This window comes from Sipha flava, unplaced genomic scaffold (assembly GCF_003268045.1).
Source record: "Sipha flava isolate LNK unplaced genomic scaffold, YSA_version1 67_pilon_pilon, whole genome shotgun sequence".
Classification (NCBI taxonomy): Eukaryota; Metazoa; Arthropoda; class Insecta; order Hemiptera; family Aphididae; genus Sipha; species Sipha flava.
This window is the reverse complement of record NW_020273607.1, coordinates 597,174-609,723: the sequence shown is the minus strand read 5'-3', so window position 1 is coordinate 609,723 and position 12,550 is coordinate 597,174. Positions and strand designations below refer to the sequence as shown.

The 12,550-nt window shown below is 32.2% G+C and overlaps 1 pseudogene; it reads right to left on the bottom strand.

The window, feature by feature from the left end:
* Window positions 1-11,011: 11,011 nt before the first annotated feature.
* On the bottom strand, window positions 11,012-12,199 carry LOC112691809 (annotated as a pseudogene).
* Window positions 12,200-12,550: the final 351 nt, after the last annotated feature.

Genomic DNA, 12,550 nt, shown 5'->3' with positions numbered 1-12,550 from the left:
AAAAAAATGTGTTTTTCAGAATCCAACTAACTCTGCGGGATGTAACAAAGAAAACCACGTACACGTTTGATGACATTTTTTAAAAAAAAAAAAAATATCCTGGACAACTGTTATTAAATAAATGAACTGTTGGTGCGTAATTTCACATTGTTACAAGGTGTCGCGTACCCTTTTCAAATATAAAAGGTTTAGGTGTGCATGAATCATGCAAAAGTGTTCAGAAATATCGGGTTTGGCTGATTCGCAACCGATCCTGTTATTTTAAATTATTACGTATAAGAGGGACGGAGTTTCATCGCTTATATTTCTCGCCCGTGCAACTTCAATGGCATCCGACGATAATAGGTGCTCGTGTTTTATGTTAATTAATTTACGCATTCCACTTTCATACTGTAATTAAATTAAATCGCCTAGAATTTAAAATAAAAGAAAAAATATTAATAATAATACTCATGCTACAAGCAACTACATAATATGTAGTACATATTTTTCTATAGGGGAGATTTAATATTTACTATCACGGTATAATCTCGACCTTAGCACCTTACACGCACGGGTCATTATAAATACAATCGAATATAGCACCGAATTGTTACCAAATTTTTTTTCTTCCAAGTTTTAGCACAATTATATGTCTTGGTAATATCATATAATAATATTTATAATATCTATAATACCATGGTTATTAGTGTTATACTATAATATAGTTAAAATATTAAATAATCATCATTCGCTAATAACTTATAAATAATAAATCAAAACAAGAAGTAAATAGTTCAAAATTAACAAGGTGCTATAACATACTTAATAAACTAATAATAATGTCATGGTTAAAATTATGGTAACTTTTAGTATTAGGTGTGGATAAAGGGTTATTGATATTTAATTAATATTGGTCGAGTTTGCTCTTTGGTAAATATAATAATACTTTCGAACTACGTTTTAAAGGAAGTAATGTTAATCCATCTTTATTTTGAACCATTGAATTCATTTTTATGTAAGTATTATTTAAAATGTTCAGTTATTTAGATTAATTAAAAAAAAATTATCCTGATTACCTGTACTATACCTTATACTTATAATCTTCTAAATCTATAACTGCCTATTTGTTTATATTTGATTGAATGAATACAGTTTTTATGTTTCAAATTGCATTTCCTAATCTGGTGTTCGGAAAATAAATTTTTCCTGTAGGACTAATACTGGTAATAAAATATACTTGTTATGATTAAATGTATATATACCTATACAATTTACAGTTCATACAGTATGTCAGTGAAAAATACAACATTTATAACTTTTATACATTTTAAGACATTTTTAACTTTTTAAAAATTACTTTTAAAACGAATAATATAAACTTATATCCATTTCATTATTATGAATTCATTAACTAAGTTGTAATACTTTGTTTATTTTGAATTATTCACTTTTTATTTTGATTTATTACTTATAAGTTATTACTAAATACTGATTAATTAATATTTTTACTGTATTATGGTATGGTAATACTGATAATCACGGTTGTAGATTTATAACCGTGCTGATAATTGGAAAAGTAAAAATTTGATAACATTTTGGGGCCTTAGTTGATTATATTTATAACAACCCTACACGAGCCTACACTATTAATTTTTTTCTCATGTCCATATTTTCAGTATTTTAGTGTTGTAACGACCATTTCTAACAGTTGAACCATCATTGTCGTCATCGTTAGGTTCAACGCTTATACATCACATCATCCATAAGAAAGAAAAAGAGAGAGAGTGAGAAAAATAATAAGAAATCAGAACGTCCTTCGTTCCTTTCGTTTTAATAACATCGTCATCCGTAGAATACGTGTCCGGTTAGAAAATATCCTTAGACCCACTTATGTGTGGTTGTATTGTATGCATATAATGTAATTTGGATTTTGAAATTGACCGAATTAACCACATGGGTCATGTTGAACCTGCCGAGAAATAGCCTTCGAACTATCGCCGAGAATAAGGTGAAAAGTAAATCGAAATCAGTACTAAGGTACCATAATTCCATTCGGTACAGAAAAAAAATTGTTTGAATTTTGTCCACGGGGTTATTTAGTCGTCCTTGCAAAATAGTCTTCACGATTGTTTTTATCCAGTAATATTAAAGCGTTTACTATTTTGCTTGACTCCCTCCAGGCGTAATTTTATAATCGTAATTTGAAACACATTAATATTCTTACTGTTGAAAACGCCGGTGATAAAAAAAAAAAAAAAAAAGAAGAAGCTTTCCACTGTGTAGCAACCGCATCAGTGGTTATACTGCGACATTGGTTTTATGATCGCGAAAAAATGACGTATTTTTTACAAACGTTACGTTCATTTTTATTTGATCTTTGATCTGCCGTCGTAGACATACAATCTCCACTTAAGGAAGTGTATAATAATAATAATAATAATAATGTAACACACGTAGAGTCGCTGGTGTACATTATAAATGTATAGCGTTCACGTAGGAATTCTTTTTTGTTATTGATACTGATTACAATGATGTCGGGCAGCGCTCGGGGAAAAAATTAGGAAACACAGATCGCGGGGAGAATATTAATAACATATGAGTCGACGAGGGGTGGTGCAGTTAGCGCACGAATAATTCCCAGATGTAATCCGGTAATCCAGTTTCTGACGAGAATCTTCAAAACTTTAACCGTTAACGTTTCGTGTAGTCGAAAAAAGCGAAAGTTGTTTTATATTACAATTCATAAACCGTTATAATATCCAAGCAAACCAAAAGTTTCGTCAAATGGATCCCTCGAGAGTCGGCAAGAAAAAAAAAATGAGAAAAATTAAAATAATTTCGATAAAAAAAATTAAATTATAATAAACGGATTACCGTTGGACGTGCTGGGAACCAGTCACGGTTTTGATTCGACTTCGGTTTGAGATTATTATTATTATTATCATACGGTATAAATTAAGGGGTGACATTCCAAAGTATACTATTTTCAAAAATATAAAATATGATCTATACATAAAAACATATACCTAGTTTAAATGACGTGGAATCATTTAAAACCATAAAATTATGCCTAAGTATACTATTTTCTAACAATGAATTGATTAAAAATACTAAGATTGCGTCAAAATACACTACTGCCGATGGTGATTTAAAAATCAGACCATAAAAATATTTCAAAAATAACTATGTATTTCCATGATTTTTTTTTAAATGTACTATAACCAGACTACGTCATAACGTACTATTGCTCATGATAAAATGGAAATTTAGCACATCGGTTATATTCAAGATGCACTATTGCCATGTGTTACAAATGACAAAATTATTCCTTGTTTAAATTTTAAGTTAATATATATTCTAAATTCATGTTATCACTATAGCTGTGCGGATTTACATTTTCATGTAGTAATTATAATATCCTAAAAGATAAAATAAAATAGAACGTATCTAACTTCAACATTATACCATCAAATTCTCTCCAAAACTTTGTTGTTATCATTAGTGAATACGTGATAGTTAATAGTTTAAACTTTATTTTGCTTTTGAGGCCAAAAACAATTATTTTTACATGTCATTGTCTCATTAACATAAAGATAACTATATAACTATATAAAGGCCGCAAAAGAAATTTGATGAAAAATGCAAGAGTAATAGTAAAATTTCTATATTATAGACTATTATAATATAGCTATATATTATATATATAATATAACTTATAAGGTCTTATTTTTGCAATACCAAATGACACCAAAACATTTTATTCTGATATATTTAAAGAAAATTGTGAATCAAACGTTGAAGATATTTTAGACGAATATAATGAAGATCAAAACTGACTAATCAATGTATCATTTAAAATAACATTAATCAACATTTTAAATAGGTGTAGAAAATACCTATTTGATATTGTTTATTTATTTTATTTGTTATACTATATTACTATAATTAGTGAAGCTATTTTTTTTTTTATTTTTAACATTTTTAACGTATTGGTTTATTTTATTAAAATCATTAAACTGAATAATTTTATTTATAACAGATAAAGATAATATCTAATATTGTTAAATTATTTTATTTATTTTATTTTAGTATTTTTTCTTTTTACCATTATTAATGAATCAATAGATTGTGATTTACAAGGAATAATATAAAAAAAGAGTTTGTTTTATTATTAAGGTTATTATTTATTAGTTATTCGGTATCATCAAAAACTTCAAAATATTGGCATTGGCAATAATATGTTAGAAGATAAACTTTACAACTGTTTTCCTCCGTTTTACATTATTCAAATAAGGCTACTTAATTTTGATCATTGGGAATAATATTTATGAAATAACATAAATATTATTCTTCAACACCTAGAGGAAATATGGAATAAGTACCTTATAGAAAAACTTGGTTCTCTATTCTCTAAATTCTTATACAAGTCAAAGCATACTATTGGATGGAAATAATACACTATGTCGCAACCAACATTTGAAATTATCAATTAAAATAGTAAAATCATAATTTTAAAGAAATTTTGACTTTAGAAATATAATAAATATATTTTTCTAATTTTTTAACATAATTTACCTTTTTTTCTACTGCTTAACAACAGTCTACAATATAAAATCGTGATTCCTGAACATTATGAAAAGTGGCAGTAGTACATTATGGAATGTGACCCCTCAATTGTACGGTGTAGAGCTACTAATTCTTCCCCCCCCCCTACGTGACAATACCAATGTTAACGTACTGGAGGGGATTACGAGAACAGTTGTGGCGAAAACTATAAGAAATATACGTCTCGAGGTCATTGTAAATTACGAACAAAGTCACTGTTACGAAATTAAAAACTCATTAATATTTACACGCGGAGATGGCGGCAAAACTTTTAACATTTTTAAGTGTATATTAATATATTTATGTATCGCAGTGCGAGATCGGTCGTACAAAAAGTTTTAAATGAATTAAGCGTATGAACCGGGGAAAATATATTTCGATTGTGGAGATTGGTATTTCCCATTGAACGCGTCCGGACGTTTTATGTAAATTAATAATGAATTTAGCAATGCGTACATACAATGATATTATTAACGTCGAAAACAAAGGGGGGACGTGGTCGTAGCCGAAAAACGAGCTCGTCTTAAACCGCGCTCCGCAGTGTGTCGGCCGTGCGAACGTGACAGCATTACAAATTGACGTATCTTTAAGTTTTCCAGAGTGTATCGCTCGAATAACTCGTGTACACATTCATTCAAAATGAACCTCCATATTTTTCTATCTCTACCATCTTAACCCTCTCTTTCCCTCTCTCTCGCTCTACCTCTTAGCGTTCGCCAATAAATTTAAAACCAATAACGTTCTATAAATCCTCGAGTGTAAAATCAACATGTGAGAGAAACTCACTCAATCATTGATCCGGAAATTGGAACTCGCGCAGCGTGTGTCTGACGTCACGTGATGAAAATAAATTTGATAATACGCCGTGCGCCGAGTATGTTTTTTACGCGCCTTCGGTAACTATGTGTACATTGTACAATGTTAAAACAATAACGGTATGCTTAACCGAAAGACTAAAAAATTACGGGTGGAAGGAGGGTAGAATGTTGAACATTGAACAATAATAAAAAACGATGGTGAACATTGTACAGTACTACTATATCACTCGGGAGAAAAACGGATCCGCAGTTCGGGCGTGTTTGGTCTTAGCAGTCATCGGTTTCTGTGCACGGAGTATTGAACGTAGTGGTATTTACGAATATTGTTTTAATACAACCTTATCAAACGTACGTTTATATCCTCGTTGGACGCCCTGCAATCTAACCACACAATGGTGAGAGGATGTAATATTATTAAAGCAACCCCCAACGTAATAATAATATAATATGGTCGTGCTTACCAGTGTCGGTACGAAAGTGGTGGAGTTAGGAAAAGTATTATTCTGAATTACCATTGTTAGGGATTTTTTTTTTTTCAAACTTTTTTTTAGAAAACTATCCGTCACATATTTAATTTGCACGGAGGATTGCGTGAATTGCAGTTAGTTGAGTAAGCCGATAATGAAAATGTTACAAATGTTACAATAACTGAATGAGACCATAGTTGTTGTACAGCATTGAATCTTCGAACCGGATTACAACACTAGTGTGTTTTAGATTCACAATAGGACTGAGGTTTAGAATCCGCCCGGAAAAACTACCCTGCCTCGGTCAATGCCTTAGAGATTCACCGTCTGGCTCGCATATCTGGGACCTCCATCGGCCCAATCAACATTTCAATTTTTTTTTCTCAATCGATAATAATAAATATAATATATATATTTAATTATTCTGTTATATAAAATTTGGATTTTGTAACAAAAATGTGACTCTTAAAACAATATTATTGATTTCGAGATACCGGCCGTCGTTCGTGCTACCACGGTAGTTTTCGACGGGAACGCAGTACCATTTTCAAGTAGGTTCGTCGAATTCGTATTGCGACGACCTATCCGGATGAGCATTTTACACCGAACCAAGTGTAGGGAGGGTGTGTAAATGTATACACTCACGTACGACAATTTATACTCCAGAATTTCCGTTCTCGTCTTCTTCGAGAGTTTATCGTCTCGTTACGAATACGCGAAATCCGATAAAACGTGTGCGCGATAAAAATAACAAAAATATCACGTAGACGTACAAATACCCTTTCTTCGTTGAAGCCGTCCAGTGCGTACAGTGCTATAACAACATTATGATGCGTATTTTAAAGCATCGCGACCCGACCGTTGTTGTATGTCGTTCCTTATTCCGCGACGGTAAATGGGTAAAAGCCCGAGAGAATATTTGCACGAGCGGCCGTAAACCGTTTACAACCGTTCGTCGGTAGGATAAAGCGTAGCTGGTGCCCACGAACCGTTTGAGCTTGACAACGAGAACTGCGAATTGGTGATCGCTACTCGTATTTGATATTACTTTTGTGATAACACACAAGTGATCGATCGCGTTTGTTGGTCGAATGATTATTGGTTCCAATTATCGAAGTGTAAAATGTTTTACATATTTTTACCGGCTCGAAATCACGGACGAACTGTATGTACACGGGCTTCACCGCGGAGTCAAAAACAGCGAATAGTCGAACACATCAAAGTAACAGTGGATTGTGCACTACGGAGATGTTTTTCTTCTTTGTTTCCCATATGTTGAAAACGTGTATACGACATAAAATTAGTTCAGACTCGAAAAACAGTGGATTAGATTTCTACTCGGATAAAAAAGAAAAAAGTAATAGCTTGAAAAATACCTGGTCGGATGGTGCTGCTGAGTGCCTGTCCAAATAAATGCGACTGCCTGTTAATAAATATTTATCAAATTTACTTTTCATACAAATTGTGTTTTATGGGCGGTATATTATTGTTAATAAGTAAATAATTTAAAAAAAAAAAAAAAGGATTAATTCGAAGAATGTTCGTCACGTAAGGTACTGCTACGGAAGACGTTTAATTACGCGCCGTAGTTACTAGATATAACCACAAACGTTATCGTGGAAAAATGTGCGAACCAAATCGCTGTACAACACAATAACAATACGAATGGTTGAAGTGATTTTTACTCGCTCGTGTAGCTCATAACGTAACACAGCGCAATGAACATACAGTACATAAAGAACAGTATTCCTTCTAAACTTGTTGACCGTAATAATGCGTATAGAATCGGTACAAATCATAAAACGTAAAGACGAAAGCTATAATATTTCCACGATGGTCTTCCCGGTCCCGTTGAAAGATGTTGAATAATTTGAATAAGCCAATCCTGGTGCACTTAATATTAAAAAAGAAAATATATCATGTAAAAATACATCAAAAAATATGAAAAGGAAGACACAGATTGTAATCCCGGTAAAAGTTTTCGTTGAAGAACTTGACCACATCATGATCTTTTGTTATTTGGAGATAGAACAGGTAAACAACATCATTGTAGCATAATAAATTTATTACGATCAACTGATTTTCAATTACCTCGTAATGGACATTGTATTCTTCTTTCAAGTGGTGTTTTAAATCATACACTAATCAACCATCAGCGGAACAAAAGGCTTAACGATCATAAAATGAATTTCAATAAAAATAAACTATAACTGCACATAATACCTTATTTAAATTCTTTTGTAAAATTTGAAAACTGGGAGCGTACCATAAAACATCCTTTTGCAATTTACACCGACTTAGAAGCGCTTAAAAAAAAAAAAAGAACCATAAAAAATACAAAAGTAATTCAACAACAAGATTTTATGAACTTTTGTTACTTTGTACCTACCTATAAGACCTTCTGAAAATATTCCGTTAAAACTATTGGAGATATATGCATAGAAACTGGTCTGGAGTTATTTATATGATATGAAAATAGTAATATCGGTGATGTTTGGTACAGAGCCCAATTTTGTCTAAAGATTCGGATAAATTCGGAAAGAGGAAAGGTGAATTGTTTTAAATAATAACTACAGAATCGTCATAATTACATTTTTATTAAAAAAAAAAAAGGAGTACTTTTACACATAAGTGAGAACTTCACGTTTTTTCTCAGAATTAATGACAAGTGTAGAGATCCTACATAATTTAATGTACATATTTATTACTTTGCATTGTACACCTAAACAATAAAAACTGTAAAAAAACTTAAAATGTTGAATTGAGCACTAAATCGGTGTAAATGAGTATATTGTACTACATGTAGTATATACTATCGTATAGTGTTCAATACACATACAGTTTAGTTCTAAACCAGATATTTAATTTATTTCAAACACTATTATGATATGATCAATTATGATATTGATATTTTTCATATGCGTTATCGTATGCATGCTAATGTTAACAAATAAGAAACGTTGGTCTAAAAAATCACCTGTAATCACGTTTAGTATTGTCACAACTTATATCAGTCATTACTATCGAAAACTGATAAACACGTGGTAGCTCAGCTTCGGTGATTCGTGTGGTCATGAGGCAGAGGCGACAAGGACTGGTCAGGGCGATGGAACGAAGGTGGAGGGGAAGGAGTTGTGGATTTGGTTGATATGGAGTGTTCCAGAAACTGCATTAATATTCTACGAGTACTTCAGACGAACGCATGTGCAATCAAAGATGCACTAGTACAGATAGTCGTTTTCTTAGCATCAGTGTACCGGTACGACACATGTTCACCCCTTGACCGGTCGTATTACTTGCGCGGATAAAATATCAGTACAGCCAGTATAGCTTAACTAGCGAACTGTCCCGGGGCGCAAAACTATGCAAAGGTCTATGTAGTGATCCGATTTCATTTGATGATGCATTAAACACGTCAAGAACGATAGTGAGTTCGAGCTTTTGTCGACTCGTTTTTCATTTAAATTTTTTGCTCGCGTTGCTACTGTTGCCGAATCGTGGCCGGCCGAGGAAAACATTTTCGATTCCCTTATAATATCCGTACGGACGACGGATATGGCCTTCTGACGTTTTGATCACGTTTTTATTTTCTGTAGTTTTTACAGTAAATTTTATTTTTTTAACAAAACGCGGCGAGGTTTAAAAAAATATTTATTGTCACCTCCGAGTGGCTAAGAAAGAGGTGCTTTTACACATGTCTGCGCGCATATGTAAAATCAGTGTTTGACTTCTCGTTCGTACGGAACATGTTCATCGTTTCTCGTATTATAACGGTGCACCGGAAAGTGTTTTCCGAGAAGAAGCAGAAGATAAAAAAAAAAAACAAACCCGTAACAAAATCAGCGAGTCCGTTGTTTCACTTAGAATATAAAATCAACCAACCCAAAACAGTGTATAAATATTATATTTATCTATATACAATATTTCGTTACGATGATTTCCAAAATCGTTTATTTTAGTAATCACCGGAGAGTGCAGTGGAGTAATTCTTTCGTCCCACGTTTATTACAATACTACTACCATTATTTTTTTTACCCGTAGCGAATTCCCATGCATACATAAACGGATCATCCTAAATATTTTGACCGTGGTTATATTTTTAATAAGTATACTCTGTTAGTCGCGCGTGGGCATCAACTTTACATTTAAAAACAATAAATAATTTATAATATGCAATTACAATTTTTACCCACTTCACCATTTATATAAATGATAGTCATTACATTTTAGAACAATAAATAATTTATAATATATGATTACAATTTTTAACCACACCATTTGTACAAATTACAGTCCTCAGTCTGTAAAAGCGAGAAGGAAAATATGTACATTATTAACCAATTAATCAATTATTAATCGGGACGCAACTCGAACATTTCGCTAGAAAATCACGGACGCAACTCGGATGTCACGATAAATATTTTTGTATTTTGGGACACAATTCGTATTCAGCAGATTATCATGGTTTCGTAAAAATAATGTTGCCCAAAGATAGCATTCGCTACGCAATGTCATTAAATTAGTGATTGATTGTCGTGAGTGAGGGGTAGAATAGTATATTTTAATAGAGTTACACGTCATTGGTATAGTCACGTCACATGAATGTCATTACTATAATTATTACTATTATTATTATTAAAAACAATCGGTTGATAGCGTTTTTAAAATCACTCGTTACATGTGAAATAAACGCCCATTTCACTTGACTTTCGATCAAGCTTAATTTTTATAGTCTGCCAGTTGCCAAAGGTGTATAATTCTAATAGTTATTAATTTATGAAACTTTTTTCCTTGCATTTTAGAAACAGACAGATTCCCCGATAGTTCTTGGAACTTTTATTTAAAATTATGACAATACATTTATGTTGAACTAGCTGAATTATCCGTCGTTGCCGGGTTTAAGTATATAAATGTATGTAACCTGCCAAGATTAAATTTTGTTAAATCTATTGAAATTTAAATTAATTAAGATTTTTGATATAATATTTTATACATATTAATTTAGTTTTTAAGATAATGATTATTATCATAACCTATTCAATAAGTTATAGCTTTTGGTGGCAGAAGCTTTGTTCACGATAAATTTTAGCACTAAAGGTTCAAAATAAATGTTTTACTAATAGTTTTTCAATATGTTATCTACAAAACTTCTTTGTAGACAATGTTCTTCACTGATCTATTAGTAGGTGACAAAATCACCAAGCTACTGGGTGAGCTTACGCGTGAGCAAGCTACGTAGAACTGCCCATGTGAAAAACAGTTTTCTCGCAAATCTATTCCTGAAAATTTAAGAGTTTGGCCTTGAAACTTGATTATAGTCATTGCAAAACAGACTTTCAGGGGAAACTGTAATCGTTTAAATTCGAACGGATGATCATTCGGAATTAAAGGGATTCGTGGTACAAACACAGTTTCCCTTTTTGCACATCCTGTTAAAATTGTGGCTTCTACTATATTGCGATGTAAAGCTTTGATTATGTATAGCTGTTGGATTCGCAATGTTTTTACCAACAGCAATTTGGAACGAGTGTCTAGATGCCTGTGATAGAAGGCAACAGTTTATAGTGGTTATATACATACTAATTAAAATTATTAAACATGGCGTAATATTATTAGAGTAGTCTTACAGGCTCAAATACGGCACACTCAGGACTGAACTATGAGCTAGCAACAACTCCAGCTCCACCAACTAATCCTGCAGCCACGTTAGTCAATATGTTGCCGTATAAACTGAGCATGTCAAGAACATCGAATTGATGAGGATTATGCACTATTTGCATAACACAGTTATCCACGATCATATTGTTATACTTGACTCCAGGATACGTTTTTGCGAGCTGACAAAATAACATTCAGTTGTCAAATTATGTATTTTGTTTGTCAATTCTATAGTGATCCAGTAAATAATAGTAATAAAATAATATTTGATTAATTGTATAACGTTTCACACCTCCAAAAACTCTTTAAAAATAAACCAATCTCCAAATTTCATTATGTTCGCTTTATGAACACATGTAATATTTTTGCAAATTTTCCTAATTGTATAGTCAAAAGCAAACTTGGCAATTCTTCGCGTTTTTTTAGCAGTGGTTAATTTTAAATGTTTAACAACATTCTAAAAGACATTGAAAACAGTATAAATTTAATGACATAAACGTAAATAATATGCCTTACAGGAACAGATTCGTGTTCAATGCCAGATTATTCCCCTTCGGTAAGTTCCCGGATAATTACCAAATCTATATCTTTATGTTTGGTACATACTCCAGGAAAAGATGTTATATGGACTTCATTGGAATACAAATCTAATCCTTTTCTGAGTTTCATTTGGAAGTTATGACTGTCATCTTCCCTCATATTTTATTGTGGTGACGTAAATAACGCGCCACGAGTCGTCCGGGTTGTTTACAATGTTGTCGGTGGATAAGGGGAAATCCCATGTTCTAGAATATGCGATGATTATTTCGTTTCGAGAATGTTCTAGATAATCGACGCGGATATATATATATATATACCGGCTGGTCAGACGCTCAATCAATCAGTCCGTGAGTACAATCCGCGACACGCCGTGAATTACACTCCGCGATATATTCGGCAATTCCTCCGCAGTTGTAACACGTATCGATATTTGTACATACATATTTATATAATAGTGTCTATTTTAATTAAATTAAATTG